The sequence below is a fragment of the Dermacentor silvarum genome, chromosome 2 (genome assembly GCF_013339745.2).
Source record: "Dermacentor silvarum isolate Dsil-2018 chromosome 2, BIME_Dsil_1.4, whole genome shotgun sequence".
In the NCBI taxonomy this organism is placed as follows: domain Eukaryota; kingdom Metazoa; phylum Arthropoda; class Arachnida; order Ixodida; family Ixodidae; genus Dermacentor; species Dermacentor silvarum.
Window position 1 is genome coordinate 142,361,459 of NC_051155.1, and position 27,881 is coordinate 142,389,339.

Consider the following 27,881-nt stretch of genomic DNA (forward strand, 5'->3'; position numbering starts at 1 on the left):
GATGCTACTGTTATGCAGGACACAAGCATTGCGCATCACTCACTCATGATATCGGCAGTTATATTGCCCTATGACAAACTTCGGTATACATACTTTCGCCAGAAACCTACATGGATAGTGAACGATTCTTTGTAACGCTTGCGTAATGTAACTCCTGGTAAAAGAAAAAAAAATGACCGCATATCCACGAAGTGAATGATGATGAGTGGTGAATCTCCCGTGTATATATATATATATATATATATATATATATATATATATATACTGCACATGTGTACAGTATATACAGCGCTTATATAGCCCTTGTGCACCGCAGCGCCCCTAGCGGTCTCCATGCAAACCAGAGCTACGGACGGACAACGGACGACGAGGGGCAAGGCTCGGGCCTAAGATGCTTCGCCCCTAAAAATCAGGTGATGGGTTGGAACATTCCCGAAAATATCTCTTTCACTACTGCAAAACGCCCGTACTGTATACAAGCGCCAAAGTTTAAATTCCAACACAACTTCCACATGTCCTTGCAAGTACATATTCACAAGGTAAAAGTGCCACTCCCGAGAGACTTATAGTTCGATCACGATCATGAAATATCCGAATTACATCCTATAGCCTAATCCTTACCGCCAAATATGACCCGCCGTGGTTGCTCAGTGGCTATGGTGTTGGGCTGCTGAGCACGTGGTCGCGGGATCGAATCACAGCCACGGCGGCCGCATTTCGATGGGGGCGAAATGCGAAAACACCCGTGTACTTAGATCTAGGTGCACTTTAAAGAACGCCAGGTGGTCCAAATTTCCAGAGTCCCCCCCTACGGCGTGCCTCGTAATCAGATCGTGGTTTTGGCACGTAAAACCCCATAATTTTTTCACCGCCAAATAGAGACGCAAGCCAGGCAAATCTGCGGTAACCTTCGCTTGCTCTCCTCCGATGAGAATCTTTGACCGCCACCCCCCGCACAGTAAAAACAAAAAAAAAGAACAAAAAAAAGATAACCAGCAAACTTTTTCTCTTTTTTTTTTTCGTGATTTACATCTCCCAAGACCACGTGCGGCCAGGTGCACTGGTGCATAGCCTCTGAAAGCACTGCAGTTTAACTAAGTTTAACCTGAAGGTGTTTAACTGTTTAAAGTGTAAACCACCGGCACGGAAACTCTTTCCTTTACGGAATCTAATTTTCCTCGTTTCAAGCTATAGGCCCCGTTGTTGTTGAACGCTTAGTGGAAAATGGCTTGACGTGGATGCTTTTGAATAATGAGCACAAATCGCACAAAGCGTGCAGCATTTGTGTGCAACCTAATTTTTCGCTGCTCGGAATATAAATCCCACATGCATAAAACAGAAAGAACAAATTTGTATTTATTAGAACACACCTCAAAAACGACACGTAAGTGCGCTCGACGCACAAACCAGCTCTCGAGGAAAAACGGTGGGTATATTTATCATTGTATGCCGCGGCACAAGGGTTCTTACAACAAGAGCTACATACGCTGCGGCTCGGCGCACGGGGCGTATATAGAAGTCAGAATCCAATAACGCTGCAGGCACAAAGCTCAGCGGCAAAAAGCCGCGGCGCGCGGCATCCGCATCCAGGTATATAAAAGCCGACCGGAGCATGCATGCCCATCTCACAAAAGCCATACATGTCGAGTGACATTGTTTATCGACGTGTCATCGCCAATAAAGTGACATCGATATCCGAAATGGCATTTTCGCCGGAGATCGCGCACTTCGCCCTTTTACGCAACAGCTGCTACCTGTCGCTGTCGGCGTGCGCGCGGCCAAAGTATATTAGAAATGATGGTGCTCCTTCCTTCCCGCCCCCCCCCCCCCTTTTTTTTTTTCTTCTTTGGAGACGTAAGATGGGAGAATTCGGCGCAAGTGCTCCGTGTTCGAGAAGGTGGCATTATTGTTTCAGAGAAACGAAATATTTACAGAAAAGAGGGAGCGAGAAACCGATTCAGATTTAAAAGTCACTCAGCGGATATCGACTGCACGCAGAGAACTACTGAGAGAGAGCGAAAGAGAAGAGATAAAGGCCATTTGGCTTTGCGGGATGGGGGAACGAATTTGCCTCACGCATATTTGAGGGCGTGATCGAAGTCCCGAGCGCGCATGTCACGTGTTCTGGCGAGACAGCGTATTCGGAGATACGTATTATAACCGCGTAACACCGCCCCCCCCCCCTCCCCTTCACTCCATTCGTTTTTCTTCTTCCCCGCTGCCAGTCAATTTCGTAAACCGGAACAGCGCGGAACAGCTCGCGGTTCCAACCTCCCAAACGCGACACGCAGTTGCAGACTATGGATAAGCTCCACGGTGTTCTTACGAAACGCCTGCATTCTCCTGTCAGCTTTCAAGCGCCTGCCAGGCGTGTTTCAAAACAATCTTCTCGCATTCATAAGCGGCAGGCTCCGAAGTAAGAGGCAACCGATATCCTTACGTAAGATCAACTGGCCGACTGCACTCTCGATCTGTTGTGCTGCAAACCTTATTGCTTGGAACGCGCTGGTGTGGTGGTGAGTCTCGCATCAACTACAATATAAACCGTCGGTAGACGACTCTAACGGCGCAGAGCGTTTCTCATAACTGAGTAAAACTTGCAAGCCACTATGAAAGAACACGAGTACGACGCATGCAAGGTATGCGTTAAAAACGTGAACATTAGAAACGTCCAGTCAGAAATTTGGCCGCCAACTGAGCATTCATTCGAAGCTTGGAAAACTTATCAGCTTTACTTCTCTAGTAGGTCAGTCTTTTTCAGTGATTTAAATACTGAAAAATATGCGAATCCCACGCGCTGTTCAGGTGAAGCTTTCATTGACAACGGCGGGAATGAAGGCGATGAAATGACGTCGAAGGAGCAGCGACGAGGAGTGACGACGAATGCATGTTTGCGGCATGAAGAGATGCGGATCAAGCTATAGAGTAACGATGTACCGACCCCTAATGACATCACGACAATGGTATGAGGACGAGTGTACGACGACTGCACGACGACGGTGGTGTGATGGCGACGGCATGACGACAGTCGAATGACGAAACTAGATTGACGACAACGCAACCACCAAGACGGCATCACGACCCCGAGGACATACCTAGTGGCCCAACCTATTAGTCTACTTAGGCGACTGACTCGGAGTAAAAGGCGGGACGATGACATGATGACGAGAGTGAGATAACCAAGCTGGAATGATGACGATAGAACGACCACGACGGCATCACGACCGCGAGCACATCCCCGGTGGCGCAAGCTAGTAGACAATTCGTGCCACTAGGTCGGCGTAAGAAGATAGATAGATAGATAGATAGATAGATAGATAGATAGATAGATAGATAGATAGATAGATAGATAGATAGATAGATAGATAGATAGATAGATAGATAGATAGGGAATCAAGGAGAATTTAAAAAATGCATTTTTTAATCCTCCTTGTGTGGAATAAGACGACGACGAACGCGCGAGCAGTGGCACGAGCGCCTCTCTGTGACCACGTGACGCGTGCAATCAGGCACGCACGAGGCACACCTTTATAGTAAGCCGCAGCCGTGGCTTCAGCCAACACATCTCGTATTCATGGCTAGTGCTTGCACGTTTCTCGCGTAGAGTATTTTTCTCGCATATACGTGATGCAATAAATACGACGTATGAATGAATGAATGAATGAATGAATGAATGAATGAATGAATGAATGAATGAATGAATGAATCTTTATTAGAAACAGTGACTTGTCATTCAATAAGAAAAAAAAAGGCAGTCGTGGCTTCAGGGAAGCGTGCTCGTCTGGCACCGGGGAGGCCTGGATTGGATTCTCACCCAGACCGAAATTTACCAAATTTTCCTTTCAAAGCCACTAATTTACTTTGTTTACACGAACCTGCCTGATAAATGTGACGTCAATCCAAACATTTTTAGAAACGTTTTTATTCTTTGCGGAGTCGGCCATTTTTCGTCACGGCACAGCTTCGCCAAAGTCCCTGCATGGTCACCGCCTGCATAGACACCCTAAGGTTTTCGCCTTAATAATTAATTTTTCAGTATTATGTGACCACCGTTATTATTATGGCACACCGTTATGATTGCTAATTTGGATGTTCGAAGAATCGCGCACTGCCCCGTCGCCAACGCATTGATTTGTAGCAATACACGAGGAAAGCATTTTATATTTTGCCAGGAATCTGCACTGAGAATGATTCCGCTATCCTTGTCTGCCTTTTCTCATTCCAGATGCGCGAAATATAAATTTTTTCACTTCAATCGTACAATCGTCACAAGAAGGGGTTACTTTTTGTCTGCCGTGCATAACATGCGTCAGTGCACACCTTATGCCCATGATACTGGGGCTGAATTCACGAAGCTTTTCTTTCAGGAGTGATTTTATGCCACTGGCTAGTCGCCTTCACAAGTAATATGTACAGCATCAGGATTGGCTGGAAATGTCTATTGCGAACAAGTCGATATAACGTAAGAACTTTTTGTGAATACAGGCGCTGATCTATTACTCGCCACAAAGTGCCTTAGTTATATCCGCTCGTCGAAGGTCACGAAACTAGTTCTCGCCAACCTTTTCTTAATTCTAGCCAATCAACGTGGTCCTTAACCAACGTCCAGCTCCAGCCTCAGTACTTCAACTTTCCGAGACCACGACACGCTAGGTGCATTGAATGTTAAATTGCTTTTATATGTGAATGCATAATTTTCTTTCCGCAAGGTGAATAACTGACACCACCACGAACGCTTCAGTAATATATTTCGGCACGTAACTAATGCGTTGTAACCTCACCAAGCCACAACTTTCTTATTTCTGAGCAAACCTGTCGTGGTTGCTTAGTGGTTTTTGCGTTACGCTGCTAAGCGCGAGGTCACGGGATCAAATTCCGGCCACAGCAGCTGCATCTTGATGGGGTCTAAATGCAAGAACGCCTTTGTACCGTGCACTGGGTGTACGTTAAAGAGACCCAGGTGGTTGAAATTAATCCACTACGGCGTGCTTCGGCCATAATCAGGTCTGAGCAAAACGTAAGTCGCATTCTAAGTCGTAACCTAAAAAAAACCTAAGACGTAAAACTAAGTCGCATTCCATATAGCTATGCTTGTTTCTCCTGAAATTACCGTGGTTGATAAACTGCAAGTTCTTGGTCACCTCAGGATATAAGGGGGTAATTGTGTATGGAATGAATAAGCGGGCCCGTCCGTGCACTTATTCCTTGATTCGCTACCGTCTTTTCTATTGGTTCATTCAGTCCATAGGTCAATCGGCCAATAGAAGCGAATCTCTTTGGTGGTCAGTCAGTCAGTCAGTCAGTCACTCACTCGCTCGCTCGCTCGCTCGCTCAGTAGGCAATAATGCACGCCCGAAACATTTGCGCCGTTTCACCGTACTAATATGAGGGCAAATAAAAACAACGCGCGGCCTCAGAGTTCGCGCAAGTGCCGGGCACGCTGTTTATTTCCGTATCTGTTTTTTCTTTCTTTCTTTAATCGCCGATACAGACAAGTCACACATCCGCTGGGGCGACGAAACTCGGGCGGGCACCGTGTGGAACAAAAGCCAGCTCGACGAGTACGACGACGCTTCCTTCCGTGAAAACGGGCTCCGGTCGGCGCACGTAGCGAAGTATAACGTAACCAAACGGGGAGGCCGTTCTTTCAGTGCGCGCGCGGCGCGCTCTCGTGAAACCGGCTGCTGCTGCGACACAAAGCGTTAATATATCGAGCTCGGTGAGAGAGCGGAGCGCGCGCCAACTCTACGCGAGGAGGTGAAGCACGTGCCAGTGCGTCGACTGCACTGCCAGTGTGTGTGTGTGTGTGAGGGGGGGGGGGGGGGGAGGGGTTGGAGCGAGTGGTGGATGGTGCAAGGAGAGGGGAGGGGGAGAGAGAGGGTCTGCCGACATACGGGCCCCTGGTGTGGTGTGGTTCCTGTCGCGCCATTCACGGGGGGCCGCGCACGCGTAGCAGCCGCCGCCGCGGGTTACAAAAGAGCTCTCCTCTTCAACGCGTTTTTCCGGCCACGCAGGCAGCTAGCTACCCTTCGGTCGGTAGTTCCCGGGGGGGGGGGGGGGGGGGGGGGGTACGTTCGCGAGACAAAGGGGCACGTCGCGACGACGCGTACACTGGTGGTGCCCGCACCGTGAACGTTGGAGGGCGCGCGCGCGCTCGGCACGCCGAGAAATGAATGTAGGGGAGAGGGGAAGCGGCCACTCGAAATCAGTGTTGCGGAGAGTCGGAACGGCCGGTTAATCTTTCACGATTCTAATTAATTAAAATGCAAATAAGGGTGGCCCGCTGTGCCCGAAACACTAGCAGCAGCCGGTGCGTGCAGCAGGCGTCCGCATGGAGCCATCTTTCCCTGCCGCTTCCAAAGTCGCCCTTCCCCTCTCGCTTCTCCTTTGTGTCTTGAAAAACGGGGACTGCTGTAAGATAACGCTGAAACTGCAGCAGCAGCTTCTTTTTTATGCGTGTATGCATATTTCGGCAAAGGGCAGGCGGCGAGGTAAAGCATACGTAGCTGACGTGGAAAGAAGGAAGAAACGTAAGCATAATAGTTGCCACGACGCTGCGGGACTTGCGCGCTTAGTTATAGAAACATTTTGTCGGACTGAACAAGACTAAGTCGGTCAGAGATTAGCTGCTTTCTTTGCTTTTTTTTTACCCTTATATACTCAATGTTTTCTCCTCAAGTAAAAATAACGGGTGCTGTTTCACTGTTCAGTTGCTCGTATATTCTCGCTCCGCGTGGTCCCATAGAACTTCATGGGGAGCCACTTTTGTGGGAGCTTGAATTTCAAATTTCCTGCGATGTGAAACGTGAATCTCAATATCAATGCTTCGTGAAGGCTGCTTTTTAAGCGTTCTCATAAACCTTCCCTGTGCGGATAAAAACCGGCATAATACCCCTGCTTGGTTAACTAAATCAAGACACGAACGTGGACGGCAGGTCTTGCTATTTTGTCGTTTGCAAATAAATATAAAACTTACACGATGAAAAGAACGCCTAAGCGTTATCACAATTTCTCGTCCTCATCTACGCAGGCCTCGTCGACTAGGAAGCTAATAGCACTGCTCCCTTGTCAAAATCTCTACTGCGGGTATTTTTTCCACCGAAGTCACGCCGTAAATTTAATTCGTGTAGCATTCGTAGCATGACTAGTAGCATTCAGACCGTCGTGAATGCTACTAGTCAATCTGGAGTAATCTCCGACAGAGATAGTACGTCACACGGTGTTTCTAACCTCGGTCTTAGTCCATATCGACAGAGGACCACGTAACAGAGTGGTTGCGCCCAATGTCCGCGACAAGCCGCTCTTTCTGCGCCCAAATAGAAGCACCGTGCACCCCTACGCATGTTTTCGTGTGAGGCAGTGATAAAAGCAAAGCAATGGCAGCGAGGTTAACCAGAGGATACTTCAGGTTGGCTACCCTGTACTGGCTCTGAGCGATGGCAGCGAGCTTTCTATCCCACGTTTTCACACGCCTGGGGCGAGGAGTATGAGTCGCTGAACTCACTCATGAGCACAGGCCGGTAAATTAAACGGAAGTTACTCAGACTCTTTCCCAAAATATACTTTTTACTCAGGGCCCTCACTCGGACGCAGACTCACCAAACTTCTACTCAGCCGGGCTAACTCCGACTAAGATTCTCAGACTCGGCAGAATTCTACTCTAATGGGCTCTCTCGGACTGCTTTACTCACGAAAATTCTACTCAAGCGTTTTTTTTTTTTTTTTTTTTCGGGCAGTTCTCTGTTTTAAGTTAGCTGCCACGGCCGAGGAAGAACGCAGGTGCTCTGCGTTCACGACTTTCCGCTGCGAACAAAACCAGAGTAAAGTATCCAGCTGCACACTTGTAAGCTCTTGCGACAAGCGTGTAAATTCAATCGCAACGCGTCACATCGCCCACCCCATCGCTTGCCGCGGTAGATGTTCGACGGGAGGAGAGGAGGTGAGCACCAGTGACGTATATATCTCACTGTACGACGTACAGTAAGACTTTGTCGCTTGGCAGAGAGTCTAGAAGGGCAAGACACAATAATAAAGCATGCGTGCGGCTGTGTTCGTGGAAAAAGTGTAGAAGTGGGGAGGTTGTACCCGAGGCCCCGCCGCGGAGGCCGCTGCAGCAGCGGGCCTGCACATCACCCTAGCAGTTGTGTGCGTCGCGCCCGCCATTGAAAATTAACGCTAAGCGGCGACCGGGGCGTGTTGGCTCTCGTGATCCGACACGCGCCAAGCGCCGCGCCGTCGCACCCTTTGGCGTCGGAACAAAACGTCGAGCGAGCACGAGTGCTGCGGTACGGATTTGCATAGCGAAGCAAATGGGCCCCCGAGGTTAGCGCGGCGCGCGAATCGGTCCGCCATCGCAACGGCTTTTTTTCAGATCGAAGAGGATCAGGTCCCGGGGACGACGACTTACACTCCGTGGAGATGGGGCCGGGCCGCGGGACATTGTTAGTGCATGTTCCGGACAGAGGCAGAGAGAGAGATGCTGCTTTGTAGCGGCGATGTATGCTGGGAAATGGCGTCGCATTGCGACGTTTCCTCTTTCAGAAGTGAAGTGGGCGCTCTCGCGCCGAAGTGACTAAATAAAAAATAAATAAATAAATAAATAAATACGCTAGGGACGTGGGACTGAGAGCAGTTTTTGTTTGTACTGCAAGATTTGTCGGCGCTGCACCTTTTAGTCTCGCAGGAGTTTCGCGCGTGTTTAGTTGCCCTCTCCTCTATAGCTGCTTGACTGCTACAGATGTAATGCAAAAATGCGTAAGAAGCTTCCCGGTTGGCCCGCTTATTGCATCCGCACCGGACGAAACGCTCGGCAACGAGCAGCTTACCGATGCTCGTCATAAAACAAACACTACCCGCTTCAAACCTATCCTCTTGCACGAACGCATGCGCAGCGGATGTTTAATATTACGTTCTTAGTATGACAGGACAGTACAAACGCTTTTAAATTAGTAAGTAATCCGCGAGGTGATTTACGAAATGTCCGCTCGCTGCGGAAGGTCCGAGTAAAACAATAGGAGAAATAAAAAAAAACAGCTGGGTGCCCATACTTTGTGTTTTGTTTGGTATATTGGTATAGCCATTAAATAGCTAATATATACTCAGGTAATCCGGTTTCCTCTACTCATACATTGCATTCCTTTTTTTATTTTCCGTTACTTACTTGAAATGCCAGAAGGTGGTAAAGGAGGTGGCCAATAGAAATCCTCAGAGGTGCTAAGGTTATGGTATGAGGATGGTGCGTCTATGGGTGCGTGACGCGAGGGCAGCTTTAGACAAGTGTTGAATTGCGACAGGGAACTTTGGCTGTAGATGTTAAAAAAGTCTTACGCTTCATGCGACAGTACTCTGTTTTCTCTAAGATCCACCGTACAAAGATATCGTGCAGTGCTTGTTCCTGAGCTCGCGAGGCTAAGTATTTGGTTGTTAGCCGGCGCAGTTTCTCTGTACTTTCCTTTCTTCCTGTCTACCGCTCTTATTATTGCGATAGCAATTATATGGACACTCCAAAGCGGATTTCTGCCATTGGCGTCGTCGTCGCCATCGCCGTGAGGTTCCGTATGACGTCAACGGCGATGAAATCGTCGCCGCGCTCCGGAGGCTGTATGTGCGAGTGAAAGGGTACGATGGACGTGCGCGTTCACCGGGAGCGAACGCACGTCGAAGAGCAAACGCGCGTTCTGCGCCGTGCTCCCGGAAGGGCTGCAGAATTAAGCGTCTCTTTCCTCCTTTACAATCACCATATATAAAGAGCAAACGCGACTTCTTCCGTCGCGCGAGAGGCCGTAGGGGGGGGAGGAAGGGAGGGAGGGGAGGTGACGTTTAGCTGCGGCACCAAGTGCGTATTTATATAAAAACGTTGCGAGGCGAGAAGGTGGGTAAGATTTCCGACGCTGCTCGACGAGTGTCCCATTGTGATATCGTCGAAAACCTCCGAGCCGCCCCCAGAGGCACCGGCAACAGTCACCAACGCCACGCGCGTTCGGTGCGAACGCGAGCAAAACGCCGACGGAGTCGACAACAGTTCTGCGCGTTACTGTGATGCTGCATGTCCAGTATATACAGCTGATAAAACTACTGTCCTTACTCCGTATAGCTCTCTTATAATTTGCTATCGCAATTGATTTCCTTTCGGGTGAAACTGCGACATTTTTTTTAAGGGCGAAGCTCCTTAGGGCGTGGGTCTGTCCTTCCTCCGTATGTAGCCACCTGTAGTTTTATGAAGTGTTCAACAGATGGCATGTAGCCACCTGTAGTTTCATGAAGTGTTCACTAGATGGAGTAAGTCCGTAGCTCTGGTTGGCATGGAGACCGCTATGTATGTATGTATACGCATATATACATATATATGTATATGTATAGTATAACCGGAAGCCGACTTCCGCTTCCGTTTAAACTTCCGCTTCCGTTTCCACTTCCGGTTCCGCTTCCGGTTCCGAAAGCCAGCTTCCGGCTTCCGGAGAACGCTTCCGGCGTTTTTCTCTCTCATCCGTAGCTAGGTGCGCTGCGGTGCACAAGGGCGTTCGTTCCCGACAAGCGTTCTCTTTCTCTCGCTCCCGACGCGCGCTCTCTTTCTTTCTCGTCCGTAGCTAGGGGCGCTGCGGTGCACAAGGGCGTTCGTTCCCGACGCGCGTTCTCTTTCTCTCGTTCCCGTTGCGCGCTCTCTTTCTTTCTCGTCCGTAGCTAGGGGCTCTGGGGTGCACAAGGGCGTTCGTTCCCGACGCGCGTTCTCTTTCTCTCTTTCCCGTTGCGCGCTCTCTTTCTTTCTCGTCCGTAGCTAGGTGTGCTGCGGTGCACAAGGGCGTTCGTTCCTGTCGCGCGTTCTCTTTTTCTCGTTCCCGTTGCGCGCTCTCTTTCTCGTCCGTAGCTAGGTGCGCTACGGTGCACAAGGGCGTTCGTTCCCGACGCGCGTTCTCTTTCTCTCGTTCCCGTTGCGCGCTCTCTTTCTTTCTCGTCCGTAGCTAGGGGCTCTGCGGTGCACAAGGGCGTTCGTTCCCGACGCGCGTTCTCTTTCTCTCTTTCCCGTTGCGCGCTCTCTTTCTTTCTCGTCCGTAGCTAGGTGCGCTGCGGTGCACAAGGGCGTTCGTTCCCGACGCGCGTTCTCTTTCTCTCGTTCCCGTTGCGCGCTCTCTTTCTTTCTCGTCCGTAGCTAGGGGCTCTGGGGTGCACAAGGGCGTACGTTCCCGACGCGCGTTCTCTTTCTCTCGTTCCCGTTGCGCGCTCTTTTTCTTTCTCGTCCGATATGATAAGTGGTTCTTGAGGGAAAGGGAAAGGTTGGCGCTATCTTCTGCAGCCCTTGAGGGAGCACGGCTCAGCGCCATTCTCGTCCGTAGCTAGGTGCGCTGCGGTGCACAAGGGCGTTCGTTCCCGACGCGCGTTCTCTTTCTCTCGCTCCCGACGCGCGCTCTCTTTCTTTCTCGTCCGTAGCTAGGTGCGCTGCGGTGCACAAGGGCGTTCGTTCCCGACGCGCGTTCTCTTTCTCTCGTTCCCGTTGCGCGCTCTCTTTCTTTCTCGTCCGTAGCTAGGGGCTCTGGGGTGCACAAGGGCGTTCGTTCCCGACGCGCGTTCTCTTTTTCTCTCGTTCCCGTTGCGCGCTCTCTTTCTTTCTCGTCCGTAGCTAGGGGCTCTGCGGTGCACAAGGGCGTTCGTTCCCGACGCGCGTTCTCTTTCTCTCGTTCCCGTTGCGCGCTCTCTTTCTTTCTCGTCCGTAGCTAGGGGCGCTGGGGTGCACAAGGGCGTTCGTTCCCGACGCGCGTTCGTCCCGACGCGCGTTCTCTTTCTCTCTTTCCCGTTGCGCGCTCTCTTTCTTTCTCGTCCGTAGCTAGGTGCGCTGCGGTGCACAAGGGCGTTCGTTCCTGTCGCGCGTTCTCTTTTATTGCGCGCTCTCTCTTTCTCGTCCGTAGCAATTATATGCGACAAGGGCGTTCGTTCCCGACGCGCGTTTTTGCCGTCGGCGTCGCCGTCGCCGTCTAGCGCGTCGGGCCGTTCCCGAGGTTCCTTTCTTTCCGTATGACGTCAATGGAGATGAAATCGTCGCCGCGCGCCGCCGAACGCTGTATGTGCGAGTGAAAGGGCGCGAGGGACGCGCGCTTTCACGGGGAGTGAACGCACGGCGGAGAACAAACGCGCGTTCTGTGCCGTGCTCCCTTAAGGGCTGCAGAAGTAGGCGTCTCTTTCCTCCTTTACAATCACCATATATGTAGAGCAAACGCGCCTTCTTCTGACGCACGAAAGGCCGCGGGGGGGGGGGGGGGCAGGGAAGGGAGGCGACGTTTAGCTGCGGCACCAAGTGCCTATTTATATCAGAGCCTCCGGCAACAGTCACCAACGCCGCACGCATTTTGTGCGAACGCGGCAAAACGCCGGGCAAAACGCCGACGGCGTCGACAACAGTGCTGTGTGTTGCCGGTGCTGCTGCATGTCCAAGTTTGTACAGCGGATAAAACTACTATCCTTACTCCGTATAGCTCTCTACTAAGTTGCTATCGCAATTGATGCTTCGCCTTTCGGGTGAAACTGCGACAACTTTCTTTCTCGTTCCCGTTGCGCGCTCTCTTTCTCGTCCGTAGCTAGGTGCGCAGCGGTGCACAAGGGCGTTCGTTCCCGACGCGCGCTCTCTTTCTCTCGTTCCCGTTGCGCGCTCTCTTTCTTTCTCGTCCGTAGCTAGGGGCTCTGCGGTGCACAAGGGCGTTCGTTCCCGACGCGCGTTCTCTTTCTCTCTTTCCCGTTGCGCGCTCTCTTTCTTTCTCGTCCGTAGCTAGGTGCGCTGCGGTGCACAAGGGCGTTCGTTCCCGACTCTTTCTCTCGCTCCCGACGCGCGCTCTTTCTTTCTCGTCCGTAGCTAGGGGCGCTGCGGTGCACAAGGGCGTTCGTTCCCGACGCGCGTTCTCTTTTTCTCGTTCCCGTTGCGCGCTCTCTTTCTCGTCCGTAGCTAGGTGCGCTGCGGTGCACAAGGGCGTTCGTTCCCGACGCGCGTTCTCTTTCTCTCGCTCCCGTTGCGCGCTCTCTTTCTCGTCCGTAGCTAGGGGCGCTGCGGTGCACAAGGGCGTTCATTCCCGACGCGCGTTCCCTTTTTCTCGTTCCCGTTGCGCGCTCTCTTTCTTTCTCGTCCGTAGATAGGGGTGCTGCGGTGCACAAGGGCGTTCGTTCCCGACGCGCGTTCTCTTTCTCTCGTTCCCATTGCGCGCTCTCTTTCTTTCTCGTCCGTAGCTGGGTGCGCTGCAGTGCACAAGGGCGTTCGTTCCCGACGCGTGCTCTCTTTCTCGTCCGTAGCTAGGGGCGCTGCATTGCACAAGGGCGTTCGTTCCCGACGCGCTCTCTCTTTATCTCTCGTCCGTAGCTGTGGATTACCACAATGATCCCCCGGTGCTTCGCCCACTCATCATCATTCACTTCGTGGATATGCTGTGATTTTTTTTCTCATCGAGTTACACATTACAACGCAGCAATATATTTTATACTGGTCGAGTGGAATTAAAATTAAAATGCATCTCAAAAAGCTAGGAATGCAAAAAGCTAATAAATAAAAAACGGAAACACTCGCACCTCGCGCAGAAACACTAAACCTATCGCGCAAGTGAGCTCACTCGAATCTAACAATGCGCCCTGCTCCTCCTGTACCATCCTACATTTATCTGACATTTTCTTTATTCTACGAGCCTTGCTTTATTCATACTGAAAGAAGGACTGAACGAAAGTGGCCTGACAATCATCAGGAGCATGAGAAGCATTAAAATTTGCTACCTTTCCCGCTAGGAGAAAGCTGTAGGAGAAGAGAAGGAGTTAAATAATAAATGAATTAATCCTTTATTTCACCAGGAGTATTACGCTTGAGGCGGAGCCGTCGAACACTTGGGGAAAGAGGCAAGGAGAATGTGAATAGAGTAACCACTAGCTCTTCAAGTATGCGATAGCAAACTTTGATTGTGATGATCGCGACGTCTCGACAGCTGGATCTCGTGCACCACGGGCGACCTCGCTCACACACTCTCATTTATCAAAGTGACATTTCTAGTACTTCGTATCTCTTCTTGAGACTTTGTGAACATTGGGACGGCGATCGCGTACGGTCAACACAACTCAAGTTGTCTGTTAGATGCTTCCAACGTGGGCTAACTTAGCCACTATTGCTCTAAAGAAATGCGTGACACATAATGGAATCATAGCTCTGTCTTCCAACGCAGCAGCAAAATGCTCTAACCATTAAATAACGATTGCGAACATGCTTCTTTCGTGCCAAAGTCGCTGTTTGAAACAAAGAGGTTTAAAAAATATTTTTTTACAGCAAAGCTGTATATTGTGGGCGTTTATTACGCACATCTTCCTCATCTGTATGTTATCATCATCATCCTCACACTTTTACCTATCCTCCTCTTCGCCTGTATATGGGACCATCATCATCGCCTGTGTGCTGCGCTGGTTCGCTGACGAGCTCCCGGGCCTAATAAACGTCGTCGCAACCGAAACGTCACAAGTGGTGGAGTGTGCTCTTCGGTCCTACGTCCTCGGGTCGTCCGGTCTGCCTCCTGGAGCTTCGTTCAGGTCGCCGCTTGCGCCCACCGTCAGCTAACATGCCGCAGGACGTGCAGCCTGGCGCCCCTATTGCCACCATTCCGACATCGCAAGTGCCTCCTTCCATTATCATCAACAGCCCCCAGCGTGACCCCCATCTCTTCGCTGGTCTTCGCGGAGAGGATGTCCAAGACTGGCTGGACGATTATGAGCGAGTCAGTTCCGCCAATCACTGGGATGATGTTCATAAACTCCGCCATGTCTCCTTCTATCTGTCTGGTGTGGCGAAGACGTGGTTCTTTAACCACTAGACCGACTTGACCAACTGGACTCTCTTCAAGCACCAGCTTCGTGAAGTGTTCGGCACACCGGTCGTTCGGTCCACTCTCGCCAAGAAAAGCCTCGATGCTGGCAAACAACACCTGGGCGAGTCGTACACCTCCTACGTCGAGGACGTCTTGCACTCTGCCGACGTGTGAATTTTTCAATGTCGGAGTCGGACAGGGTACGCCACATTCTAAAATGCATTTGAACTCTTGCCTTCAATGCCCTCGCCACTAAGAATCCGGCTACCGTGGCTGACGTGGTCACCACTTGTCAGCGCCTCGATGAGCTCGAGTCTGTCCGCCTACAGCCCGACATTGACGGTGCCCCTTCTATGGTGGACCACGATCTACGTACACTGATACGCACGCTCATACGCGAAGAGTTGCAATCGATGGGGTTACCCTCACCTTTGACGTGTCCCAGCAATCCTTTTGGTGGGTCTTTGCGTGACGTTATCAGGGAAGAACTGGCGTCCTTGACCTGCGCTGTGCCAGTACAAGCTCCTGTCCCCCACGCATTACCGACTACCGCACTACCGACATACGCGCAAGTTGCTGCCAAGCCTCTCGGCCTAGCCTCCCATAATTTTTTCAATGTCCGTGCCTCAAAACTCCCGCGCCCTCTATGAAGAGGCAAAGCAAACCAGTGAGGCATGTGCTGACACCTGGCGTAGCAAGAGGTAAGCTAAGAAACCACCCAATACTACAAAACGCCGCCTTTTATGAGGAAGCGGAGCAAACCAGTAAGGCATGTGCTGACACCAGGTTTAACAAGAGGAAAGCTAGGAAACGGGCGGCGAGTAGCAGCGAAGATCGTGCCCGAGAGGCTGCCCGTAAGCACTCGACAGGAAGACGGGTGCCGCGGAGCGGAGAATGCGGCGAAGCGACGCAGGTACCACGCCAGTAAATTGGACGAGTACAAGGGTGCGTACGCGAAATTTGACTTTCTGGACAGACATTCCGGATTCAGTTGTGCGGTGTGCGACAGACTGTGGTTCGAGAACGATTTGATGGTGATCGGTAATGCTCGAGATGTCACGAAGCGTGAACGTGATGCGGTTTTGACAGCTACCCCAGCTCCTGACTTAGCCAGCTGCTCGGCTTGGCTGCGCCACGTGAGCGCTAATGGCCGTAGCGCGCATCGATCATTTGGTGTGACAGGTGGTTGATAACAAGCCGCATTTCCGTGCCTGCGCAAAAACCCGATTAAGCAGTTAGTATGTTGCGTGCGCTGGTATGGGGAGACCGAGTGTAGTGCGTACTGACGAAGATCCGCTCCGCTGGTAGCCCACATTCACAGAGTGGAATGTGCGCGATTATTAAACCTCCTTGGTTTGAAACTCCTGGCGCGTGCGTCACGTGCCAGTTTCTAGCATCATTTCTCGCCCAACTGGCGCTTGGAGGCGCTGCGTTAGACTACGCTGCGTCCGGCATTGGCCCCCATTTTTCGTCAGACGGACACCTATCAAGTGCGTGAGGTCAACCTATAATGCCGTTGCATTCAAACGTTCCAACAGCGAGGGTTGAGCCAATGGAAACCATTTCAGGTGTGATCGACTGCTGCGACATATTTATCACTCGTATATCCGTGCGGTTAAAGTAAATCTGTCCCCATATACCGATAGGCATTCGTTCTCAACCTTCAGCCCTCACCCCGGAAGCAACAAACACGCACGATGCGAAAGCGTGGAAAGCGTGGAAGCCCACCAACAATATTCATGTCCACACGCGTGTCAGTCTCGGCGATCGCTAACAAGAGCTCGAACGGCGTGGTGTGCCGAAAAAAAAGTGGGGGAGACCAACGGTGCGACGCGCTGCTCTCGTGACGCGATCGAACAATCGCCTCTCGTCGATCGACCAACGACGGCGGAGTGGTGGTGGTACTGCTGCTTGTGCCACCCTCTCCGGCCATTTATAGTAGGCGGCACGACATAGCCCACTCAGTGTTCGGCAGTATATCGATGCCCAGTGCCCACCACCCTCTCCTCCACGTACTTCTTCGCTGCCTTGTTTCTTCATTATTCTCTTTTCTTTACTTCGTGCCTGGCTCTCACGTACAGAGAAAAAGAAGAGACCCTGGTGCGTACCCAAAGCGCAGAAAGCGGAGGTCGCAAAGGAGCAGCTGTTTAACGATGGCCGACCCTTCTTATTGACGGAGGGGCCAACTATATACGCTGCGCACGCCCTTTCCTTTTGTGCGGTACGCCTTCGCTGTCTCGGCCGATTGCCTAGGAGTGCATCGCGACGAAGGGGGCACTCAGTCGCGCTTATATGGGTTACGTTCGCATTGGTAAGTCGGCGGCGATTCTTTTTCTAATGTTTTAGCTCAGTTTTCATTGATGCAATTGATTCTCTCCTCTTCGTGAAACGTGGTAAATTTTTCGAAATATTTTGTGTTCGCTCGTCCCGAAAATTGCTTGCGCATCCCAGCACGAATAATGACAATATTGTTAGGCTAAAACGACAGCAAGGTCGGTGGAAGAAGAGAACGAAGTGCGCTTGTTTTTGGAGCGGCTCGGTGTCGGCGCGGCAACCCTTTCCCCATTTTCATCGATTCATCTTTAAATAAACGCACTCCATCGTAACATTATGTTAACTGACGCCACTGGCCATAATCTTACCCGCTTCTATTTGCTCTTGCTTAAACCTACAACATTGTCGCACGTATGAGCAGAGTAGGCTTGGTAGTTATTTATTTCAATAATTACCTAAAGCGTTGTCTCAGGGAGAAAGAAACGGCGCCTATGGTCACCCCAATCTGGAGCAGAAAGCACTGCAAATTAACGCGATCGATAATTAGTGCGATGCCAAACGTACTCTCCGCGAAGGGAAGAAGTGTTAGCCTAAAAGGAACTGTATGATTCGATGCACTGCAGCGAAAACAAAAAGGAAACGAGGTCAGTTTCAGGACGCTCCCTTTATATCACGTTAAATGCGGACCAATAATATTTCGTCTTCGCTGCTCCAAACCTACAAGCTTCCTGACAAATGTGCGTCTTTCAGCTCCACACGGCTCATCCCGCAAACGTTCAAGGTCGAAAACCAAGTTCACTTCTATTGAGCCAGGAGGCAATGCTGTGCTTTATCCACTCCATCCACAATCGTCGAAGCAAGTATAACAAGCAAGTTTCAAAATACAGCAACGCATCGGTCTAATACACATTGGCGCATCCACAGACCGACAGACAGACATCGCTGATTTACTCTCTTCACTGCGGCGTGACAGGATGTGGCCGAGTTTCTTTGTAGCACGGAAAGATTAAGAAGAAAGAAATAGAAAGAAGCAGAACTATCAAATAAAAGAGACGTAAAAACAATGGTCAACAAAGACGGATTGACTTCTCTGGAAAAGTGTCACTCCGATCGTAGCGAGTTTCAATTCTCCGCTCTCGATATTCCACGTCGACGCGTTCACGCGCCACGCGGAGTCGAAGAAACCGGGGGAAGGGCGAGTTAAAAAAAAAATACGAGAAACGAACAACTAGCAAAAATGAAGTGAAGACCAAGAGAAGACCGGGAGAACGACTATACTAAGCCCCCCGAGCTCAATATCGAATGATGCCGGTCGACGGGACACTATGAACCGTGTGGCAGATATCCAGCGTGGTGAGGCTCGTAGGCAGACCAGCAGTGCAGTGAGGGAGCGCTGGGGAAATGTACTGCGAGGATCGGCAGCGTATAAGGTCCCTTCGCCCTCCCAGCAGAGAGACGCGGAGGGAGGAGATGCTGGCAGCGCCCGCGGGCCATTAAACAAAACTTTTTTAATTAGAACTTGCAACGCGTCCTCGGCAAATATTAGCCCGGCTTTCCTTTCCCCCTCCCCTAGGTCCCCTCTCGCCACGTCCGCACGATCACTGCGGGAGCCGAATCGGAGAAGGAGGATCTTCTCGGTCGTTCGTGTACCGTTCCGCGGGGCCTCTCTGAATGACTGAGTAACTGACAGAGCTCAAGGGAAGAAAAAGAAAGAGATAGTCAGAGAGAGAAAGAGAGATAGAAAGATAAAGAAGGGGGATGGAGACAGGAGTGATCACGTTACGGTACCTACCTGTACGCAAAGAAACGTGACACAACAGGACCAAGAAATGGAGCAGATCCCACGAGCTGTGGGAATCGATGTTATACGAAGCATTTTGCTGGTAGCCGGCTACTCAGCACACTTTGGGATTACGCAAGGCGTTACCAGGTGGACCAACGGGTTTGTGTAATCTTGCGAAAAGCTATGTGTCTGACGATGATCGCGTGACACCGACGGTATGATTTCTATATACCCCGGCCATTCGACGCGAGCTTACGACATACCGGTTGTTCGGTTCTACGTAGCTACTCCACGAGGCGTAAGCGAGAGAAACACCGATTGTGACGTCATCAGCGACTACTTGCGATGCAATCGTACGTAGTACCTGTGGCTATTCATGTGGTGCACGTTAAAACGACGTAAAACGACGAAACTCTAAAACCGGTTCGACCTGTGATTATGAAGGCGGTATACAGCGTCGCACAGTTTCTCCGTAGCGTTAGCTGTTACAAGGAAAATACAGGGAAATGTGCACCGATCCCAGAGGCCGTGCACTGTAAACAACAGCGGCGTCTCAAAGTGCATGCCAGCTCTGACGAGGAAATAACACGAGAAATTGGCAGATGACTTATGCGACAACGCACGCGCCAAACATCTCAAAGAGATAATAGTCAGCTTTGGCATCAGAGACAGATAAAGCTTTATTTCATAAAATGTCTGGGTTTTGAGCCGCCCTCAATCCAGACCCTCGCAGGCGAATTTCGTCAAAGCCGATTCACCGAAGTCCGCCCTATGCCCTTGATATTCCGGTATGGTAGCTTGAGTCAGCCAGCATTGAGGGTACAGTGAGGTGGGAGTGTCATGCGATCGCGGCCTAGTGACTAGAGCACTGGGTTGCGGTGCTCGAACGCAGGGGTTCGATTCCACTGCCGGTCATGCATTTCTTTATTTTGAACAGGCCAGAAGTGTGGCGAAACAGGAAATAACCAACCTAATGTCCTACCCACTTACCCACCTAATGACCTACCTACCGACTTCCCGCAAAGTGCTTGCAATGAGGCAAACAATGAAAGAAAAAAGAACAAAACTAAAAAAAAGAATAGAAAAGAAAGAGCATTGTCATGGAGCCCAGACACACACTCAACAGACTAAATCACGTAACAATGTGCAAACCGCGCCGAACTAATCCCCTGCTGATGACGTTTTTAGACGCTTTAGTCACCCTTCTTTTCTGCCTGAAGCACGAATAATTTTTCACACGTTGAACACGACGCGATGAGAGAAAGAACGCGGAGTACGAAGCTCAAAACTTACTGGCAACAATGTACGCGAGAGCCAAGGCGCGGCGATTTCATGTCCAATCTTAGCGTTATGTGGTGTGTATCGAGCACAGCGTTTAAGGCCACCGGTTATTTGCCGCATACGAGAATTAATTTATAAACTGCTAAAGAAAGGTACATCAGTGTGGATACGGACGAAGCTAATTCGCCTGGTAAAGTTTAGAAGGCTCTAAATTAATACCGGTTAGATGAAGAAGTGGCAGTTTCGCCCGAAAGGTGAAGCACTGAATGCTATTGCAAAATATTAGACAGCTATACGCAGTAAGGTTAGTAGGTTTATCGGCTTCATAAACTGCTGTAAACATTAACTTACCAATTAAATTAACAAGCACGTTGTCACGTGCGCAGCGGCAAACACGGACACATACCACTCGATGACCGCGGACACTCGCTGTGAGAACGTTGGCGTGACAAAGAGCGGCAGCAGTCCTTCGTGCTGCCTCTCGCTTCAATGCGAACCAGGCGCGCGCGAACACAGCGCACACGAAGCCAACGAACTATCTCGGGCCAATTAGCTTTCAAACCCACCACTGATTACCTCCAAGACAGGGCGTGCTCAGCTGCCGCACCCAGAGTAGAAGAGGAGATGCGCACTAACCTACCCCCTTTACTTCCGCCCTCCTAACGGGAGCCAATGACCCGCCGCAGTGGCCCAGTCAGCTAAGGCGTTGCACTGCTGAGCACGAGATCGCGGGATTGAATCCCGGCCGCGGCGGCCGCATTCCGATGGAGGCGAAATGCAAAAACGCCCGTATGCTTGCGTTGTAGTGCACGTTAAAGAACCCCAGGTGGTCAAAATTAATCCGGAGCCCTCCACAACGGATTGCCTCATAATCAAAACTGGTTTTGGCACGTAAAACCCCAGAAAAAAAAAGAAGAAGAGACCAAATGTCTCCGCTATCTCCGTTGCGCGCGTTGGAAGACGGCGAGCACCCTACCAGCCTTCCTTCTTTGCGAACCACCCTTCTTAGCTCACCCTCGCAAGCTTTCCCTCTCGCATATACAATATACGGCGCACGGCTGTGTAATGTCATCGAACTTGGACTTTAAACGGAACGTCACGTCAACGCCGACGGCGGAAATTCGCCTTTAGTGTCCATATAATTGCCATCCGAGTAAAAACAATAACGCCTTCTCAGGGCTTAATACAAACGCTGAGTTTGTTATGATTAGGAGTGACGTAGCTTGGGTAGCCCAATATATCGCGGGATTCGGGTTTTAGGATTGCAGTTATGTCCCACTCTGCATGCAAAAGAGTGGGCTGTATTATTCACGCAATCTGCAATGTTTTATAAACGAATTCGATGGCGCGGATCCATTGCAAGGTGATATTAGAATATTTGAACACAAGCGTTCACTAAAGAACAATCCACAATCGCCTATTGCGCAACACTGCAAGTCGTGTGGAGGCTTGCTGCAATTCAACGCTACCGAAATTGATGCTGCGCACAGGGATCAATTGAATTGACGAGAGAGGTAAATAACACGTGAATGAACATTCAAGTAAAAACATGTCAGCCATTAGTGGGGTTGAGTGACGGAGAATTTCGTTTTCTTGATTGAATGGGTCCACATGTAACTGATATTAATGCGAGGCATTCTTTGCATAATTCTGGGCACTTTTCGGCAGGTAGGCAGCTAGGTAAGTTCCTGTATCACCTCGATTTGATAAAGAGAAAATAACGTGTGATCGACGGTGGAATCGACCCTTTCCCTTCTAGCACAGCTGCGCGGTGCCCTTACCTTATTGGCCACAATTGGCTTACATGGTATTTATTACAATGAATAAAATGATGTATGTACAGGAAATATTTGCAATATTATGCGCACCAGATGGTCATAACCAATGACTGGTCAGCGAGCAGTACGTTTACAAAGAAAACATCATACAAAGCAGTGCCTTCCATCACAACGAAAACTTTAAAGGAGAAACTAAACAACCTAATCAAAATTGTATTACATTCCGGCTGACATTAATTTTAATCGTAATTGTCCTTCAAGTGCGTAATCATGTGAGAGAAATGTGCTCTTGATGAAACTATTCTTTCTGCATTTCGGTCTTGCATACGAGTTTTCCATATTATATATGCAGGCCTATCAGTAAAAAACAAATCGAATGGTACGTCATCACACGGAACAAGACATCGGATACTGTGCTAATTTAGATCGAAGTCTTTCTGCAAATTTGTATATAGCATATCGCCAAATAAAATGGCATATTTAGAATCAATGAAGCAGTGTTCAAAAGCTTTAGGCACGTTACAAAGGCGACAGTTAATTGACGAAACGAAAAAAAATATTATTTTTCCCTGGGGCACTTCAACTCGCTGAGGACGTAAACAGAAATGAGGAACTGAGAAGCTATCAGGGAATAACTACGCATTACATACTGAGTAGACAGGCTTTTCCGGCGGCGGACCGCACGCTCTAGCAGCATGGCGGAAGCTGCAGACAGGGGTCTTCCCAAACCCCGCGCTATGCAGTAAATTCCATCCAGAAGTCTTCAAACCACAGTGCAGATTCTGCAGTGAAGTAGCGAATATGGTACACATGGTGTGGACGTGCGAAGCAATACATGATAGCTCAAATATGATAGAATCCTGGGAGGCCTTACTACGCAATCCGGAGAGCAAGACTCAACGCGATATCATCAACCAAGCTGTAGCTGCCGCTGAGTCCTTCGGGATCTCAGCCGACGGATAGAGCCACTGCGGAGGAAGACAATCTTCTGCGGCGTTAATTGACTGGCGGAAAAAAATGTTATTATTGCGATAGCAATTATATGGACACTCCAAAGCGGATTTCTGCCGTCGGCGTCGCCGTCGCCGTGAGGTTCCGTATGAGGTCAACGGCGATGAAATCGACGCCGCGCGCCGGACGCTGTATGTGGGAGTGAAAGGGCGCGAGGGACGCGCGCTTTCACGGGAAGCGAACGCACGGCGGAGAACAAACGCGTGTTCTGCGCCGTGCTCCCTGAAGGGCTGCAGAATTAAGCGTCTCTTTCCTCCTTTACAGTCACCACATATATATATATATATATATATATATATATATATATATATATATAGGGCAAACGCGACTTCCTCCGTCGCGCGAGAGGCCGTGGGGGGGGGGGGGCGAGAAGGTGGTAAACGTTGTGAGGCGAGAAAGTGGTAAAGACTTCCGACGCTGCTCGACGAGTGTCCCGTTCTGATCTCGTCGAAAAACTCCGAGCCGCCCCCAGCCCCAGAGGCACCGGTAACAGTCACCAACGCCGCGCGCGTTTGATGCGAACGCGGGCAAAACGCCGACGGCGTCAACAACAGCTCTGCGTGTTGCCGGGGCTGCTGCATGTCCAAGTTTATACAGCTGATAAAACTACTACCCTTACTCCGTATAGCTCTCTACTAATTTGCTATCGCAATTGAGGCTTCGCCTTTCGGGTGAAACTGCGACAACTTTTTCTCTCTCTCTCTTCCGAAGCCATGTTCTAACCGGCAAGGTTTTAATGTGCAATTTGTTAAAAAAAAGTTTTTGTAGAAGGGGGGACGGGGATAATGCGCGCTCTTGCAAGTACATCTTGTCCTGGTAATCTGGTGTATATTGATAGGTAAATTTAATCACGGTCGGTACAACATTAATGTTAAATCTCTGTGAATATTTTTTTCGTGACAATGTCAACAAATAATCTTTAGAAGAACGAATACTCAGAAAAGCAATTGAAAAATAAACCTCACACATGGACCCCCATAAACAAGATCAAGAAACCAAATTCGAAGGCAACACCAATTCTGCCAAAAAAAAATAAAAATATGGGGTTTTACGTCCCAAAACCACCGTCTGATTATAAGGCACGCCGTAGTGGGGGACTCCGGATTTATTTTGACCACCGGGGGTTCTTTAACGTGCACCTAAATTTAACTACGCGGGTGTTTTCTGCATTTCGCGCCCAGCGAAATGCGGCAGCCGCGGCCGGGATTCGATCCAACGACCTTGTGCTCAGCAGCCCAACAAATTCTGGCAGGACATGAATCAGGTTAACCTGCGAGAAGACTCGTAATATCGTATGAGAGCTATCCCGAAATAAGAGAAACCGCGAGACTAACTGTCGCACATACAAGTGCACAAACCCTACCCTTACAGCACTCACTGATCGAAAAATCTTATCACGTCTCATGCTCAATACTGGAAGACCATATATATTTTGAAAAAATTATGTGATAACGCTTAATGTAGAGCCTTACGCAGTGAAGTACCCTTCAACATTTTTGCTGTCGAAAACATGTTGCAGGCTTCTGCTCTTCCAAATATTGAAAAACGGCGCGGGACAAAGGTATTTGTGTAGCGCTCATGGGCTGAAACACGTACGCTCTCTCCATTAGTGCACCCTTAACATCAGTAGCGCACCCAGGATCTCTGCTAGGGGAGCGGGGTTGACAGTTGCCCAATACCATCTAAACAACACTAATTTCAATTTCTTCACGGGAATTGTCAAAAAATGCGCTTTTTGCGCAAGTTTGCGAGTGTGCAGACGATTGCGGGTCTTACGTCTTACTGGCAGTACTCAAAGGCGCAAGCACAGAAAAGGGGTTAACCAAAGGGGGGGGGGGGGGGGTTAACTCGGCCTCAGGGGGGGGGGGGGGGTACAACCCCCGAAACTCCCCCCCGTCGGTGCGCCACTGCTTAACATATAGGCACCGAGATATTTAGGTGGCACACAAGACCATTCGATTCCAGCATTATGAGATGGTATAAAGGTCCAAGACCCAAACCATAGGCCTGAGCTTATAGAGTTATTCATTTGCGCACCGGAGACGGTACCAAACTCCTATATATCATAAAATAGCTTTATCGATGCTAGGCTTGTTGCAGAAAAATGCGATATCATCCGCGTATGTTCACACTTTTACCTCATTACACGGGACACTAAAACCACAAACATTGCTGCAGCTCAAAATGCTCGAACAGAGTGGTTATAAGAAAGGGGCGAAGAAGAGCGGGGACATAAGAAATCTCTGTTTCATGGAAGAACGGATGTGGATGGGATTTGAGAGGATACTATTGACAAAGGAATGAGTTGTACACCAACTATAACAAAGTCGAACGCCATTAAGCACTGTAGAACCAACGTTGGCGTATTCTAGAAGAGAAAATAAAAATTAATGCCGGACCCGATCAAATGCTTTCACGAAGTCAATCTGAAGCATTGGAAGTTGATCATAAGAAGCGGAACCCTACTCAAGAAGCGTACAAGAGACGTGTAGGTTAGTTTGTATGCAGCGGCCTTTTATACCACATGTTTGATGAGGAACAATAAGAATTGTCATCGCAAAGTACAATTGACTTGACAAAATTTTTGCAATAAGTTTGTAGTGAACTTTCAACAATGCGATCAATCTATGACCCTCAACAGGGCGTAGTTTTTTCTCTGTCAGTACTTTTAGGTAATAACACTGTGTAGCGTTATTGTTAAAGACTGTGGTAAATCCTCCAATTCAACACTCATTTAAAATATCTTCGGTATAGAAGAGGCGTAAGAATGGACTTAAAGGTTTTGTAATAATCCCCTGCAAGACCGTCAGGACAGTTTTTTTTTACATAATTAACTGATCAATGACAAACTTGACCTCAAGTTATGTAAAAGGAGCGCTTATGAGTGAACAGTCTTCACCAGTTAGAGGATCTATTATAGACGCAAGTACTGTAAAAGCTTGGTATTCTGGTCCCCAATAAACATCACGGACGGACACCGAATAGAAGACTTCAAATTGGGACACGATATAACTCGTGCTAGTCACCAATGCCCCATTCGAATACATCTCGGTAATAACTTTCGCTAAAGCGTGGCGGCGTTCATCAACCAAAGCTTAACGGGTCGGCTTCTCAGAAAGCAAGGCGTGGTTAATACGAGACCGAAGGCACGCGCCTCTATAGCGCCCTGCGTCAAACTTTTGTAAGTGGCATTTCACGTTTGCGATGTAATCAGCGTGCGTTCCAGGGGCTTCACATTCAAGCTCACAAAGATTATAAAGACTTTTCATCAATTCCCTTCTCTTCAAATTTTTCATAATATGACTTGATAGAACGAAGTTCAATGGCAATTGACCTGATTTCCTGCTTAAAAAGCTCCCAAGCAGCGAATAGAGGGAAATCAAAAGATAAGCAATTTTTCAATGCTAAGCAGGCACAAACTGTCTATCGCCAGTAATAGATGCATTTAAGTTCCAGAGTGACCACTGAGGTCGGTAACTAGCCCGAGTGTCTTCGCCCAGTAACGCAATAATCTTGCAGTTGTCGGAAAAGGTAATAGGGTGAGTTTTACATAGCAGACTTCTAGAAATCAGCGATGATGAAACAGATATGCGATCGATACGGTAATGTGAACTATGAGCAAGATCTTTGCCCCGATGCTCCTATATCACTGAGCCCTGCAATTTCAGTGATGTTAAACAGCATTTCACCACGTTTGTCTCTGTGGGTTTAGGCAGTGAACGGTCATTCACGTCGCTTACACAGTTGAAGTTTCTTAAGAGAACAACCCTACAGTCACGATCCAATAAAGAAGCCGGAGTTTCAAATAGGCCGATTTGATCTACGGAATGAATAAAGGCATAAACATTAACGATACGACATGGTACACTACGCAAAAAAAAAAAAAAACACCACATATCAACCACCCTTCAGTGTCAATATGTAAGTGAAAGTGGTATATGGAAGGGTCTTCCGCAGAAACAAAATGCGATCTGCCAGAAATCCAACAGCATGTCACACAAACATTGTACTCGAAAAAAAAGGGATCTAAAGTACTTGCAATGTCCTCATCACATTCTATGTTTGTCTCCTGCAGCTGAAAAGCGACAACGTCAAGCTGTTTGCTGGATAACAGTCGGCGTAGCTGCAACTGCCTATGTCGGGACCAAAGCCCCGTACATTAAGAGTTGCGAAAAATAGTTGCTGCAAGAGCGCCATGGTGACTAAACACCGTTTTTTCCCCCCTTTTCTTTCTTTTTATTGCTCCATTGGACAGGATGTGCAGGGCGCAGGAGATTACTCTCCTTCACCAACACCACTCATCCTATAGATCTCGACCGTCGATACCTCAGCTTATGTTTGGGTGAACGTGGGCGACACGGTTGCCTGGAAGCATTTGGAAGAATCTCCGTGTCACTCGACACGGAGATTGTCGAGGCCAAGGCGCTTCAGGAAATCGTTGTTAGAGAGAGTGTGAACCGTAGGGGTAGGGCTCTGGTTCGGAAGCTGAGCTGTGATGATTTCTGGAAGTGGAATGTCTTCTTTGGCGTGCTGGCTGCTAACTGCCTCGATGGCCTCTAGCATCTCACTCTTCTTTGCTGCCTCTTCCCGACTCTGCCGTTGTGGTCTCCTCAGTCGATGCTGTCACGCTAACCTCTGCGCCAACCAGTGCCGATTCTTCGTCGATGTCAGTTGGTAGATTCCCCGTTGCACTTAAGACCTCTGTGACATCCATGATGTGCTCCTGCAGTGCGTCATCTGAAGGTGGCATGCGATGTTGTAGCTTGTCAGCATACGTAACGACACTGTTCGCACTCCTGTGTCCAAAGCGTCGGCAGTCATCGTACCTAGGCGTCCGACAGTGACGGAAAACTTGATCACTTTGTGCTAGCGAAGGCACAGTGGCGGCCTTCCAGAGATGAGTATAAGACTTTATATGCCGCAGACGGCCAGTAGGTGTGG

The 27,881-nt window shown here is 49.4% G+C and overlaps 1 protein-coding gene and 1 long non-coding RNA gene across 3 annotated transcripts in view; one reads left to right on the forward strand and one right to left on the reverse strand.

Moving 5' to 3' along the window:
- LOC119441875 (receptor-type tyrosine-protein phosphatase N2-like) overlaps positions 1–27,881 on the reverse strand; it is a 658,601-nt gene that overhangs the window by 400,991 nt on the left and 229,729 nt on the right. The window lies entirely within an intron of this gene.
- Positions 11,770–13,409, forward strand: LOC125943177 (uncharacterized). The gene is made up of 3 exons (XR_007465625.1): positions 11,770–11,822; positions 12,571–12,758; positions 13,274–13,409. It is a non-coding gene; the product is annotated as an uncharacterized LOC125943177 (long non-coding RNA).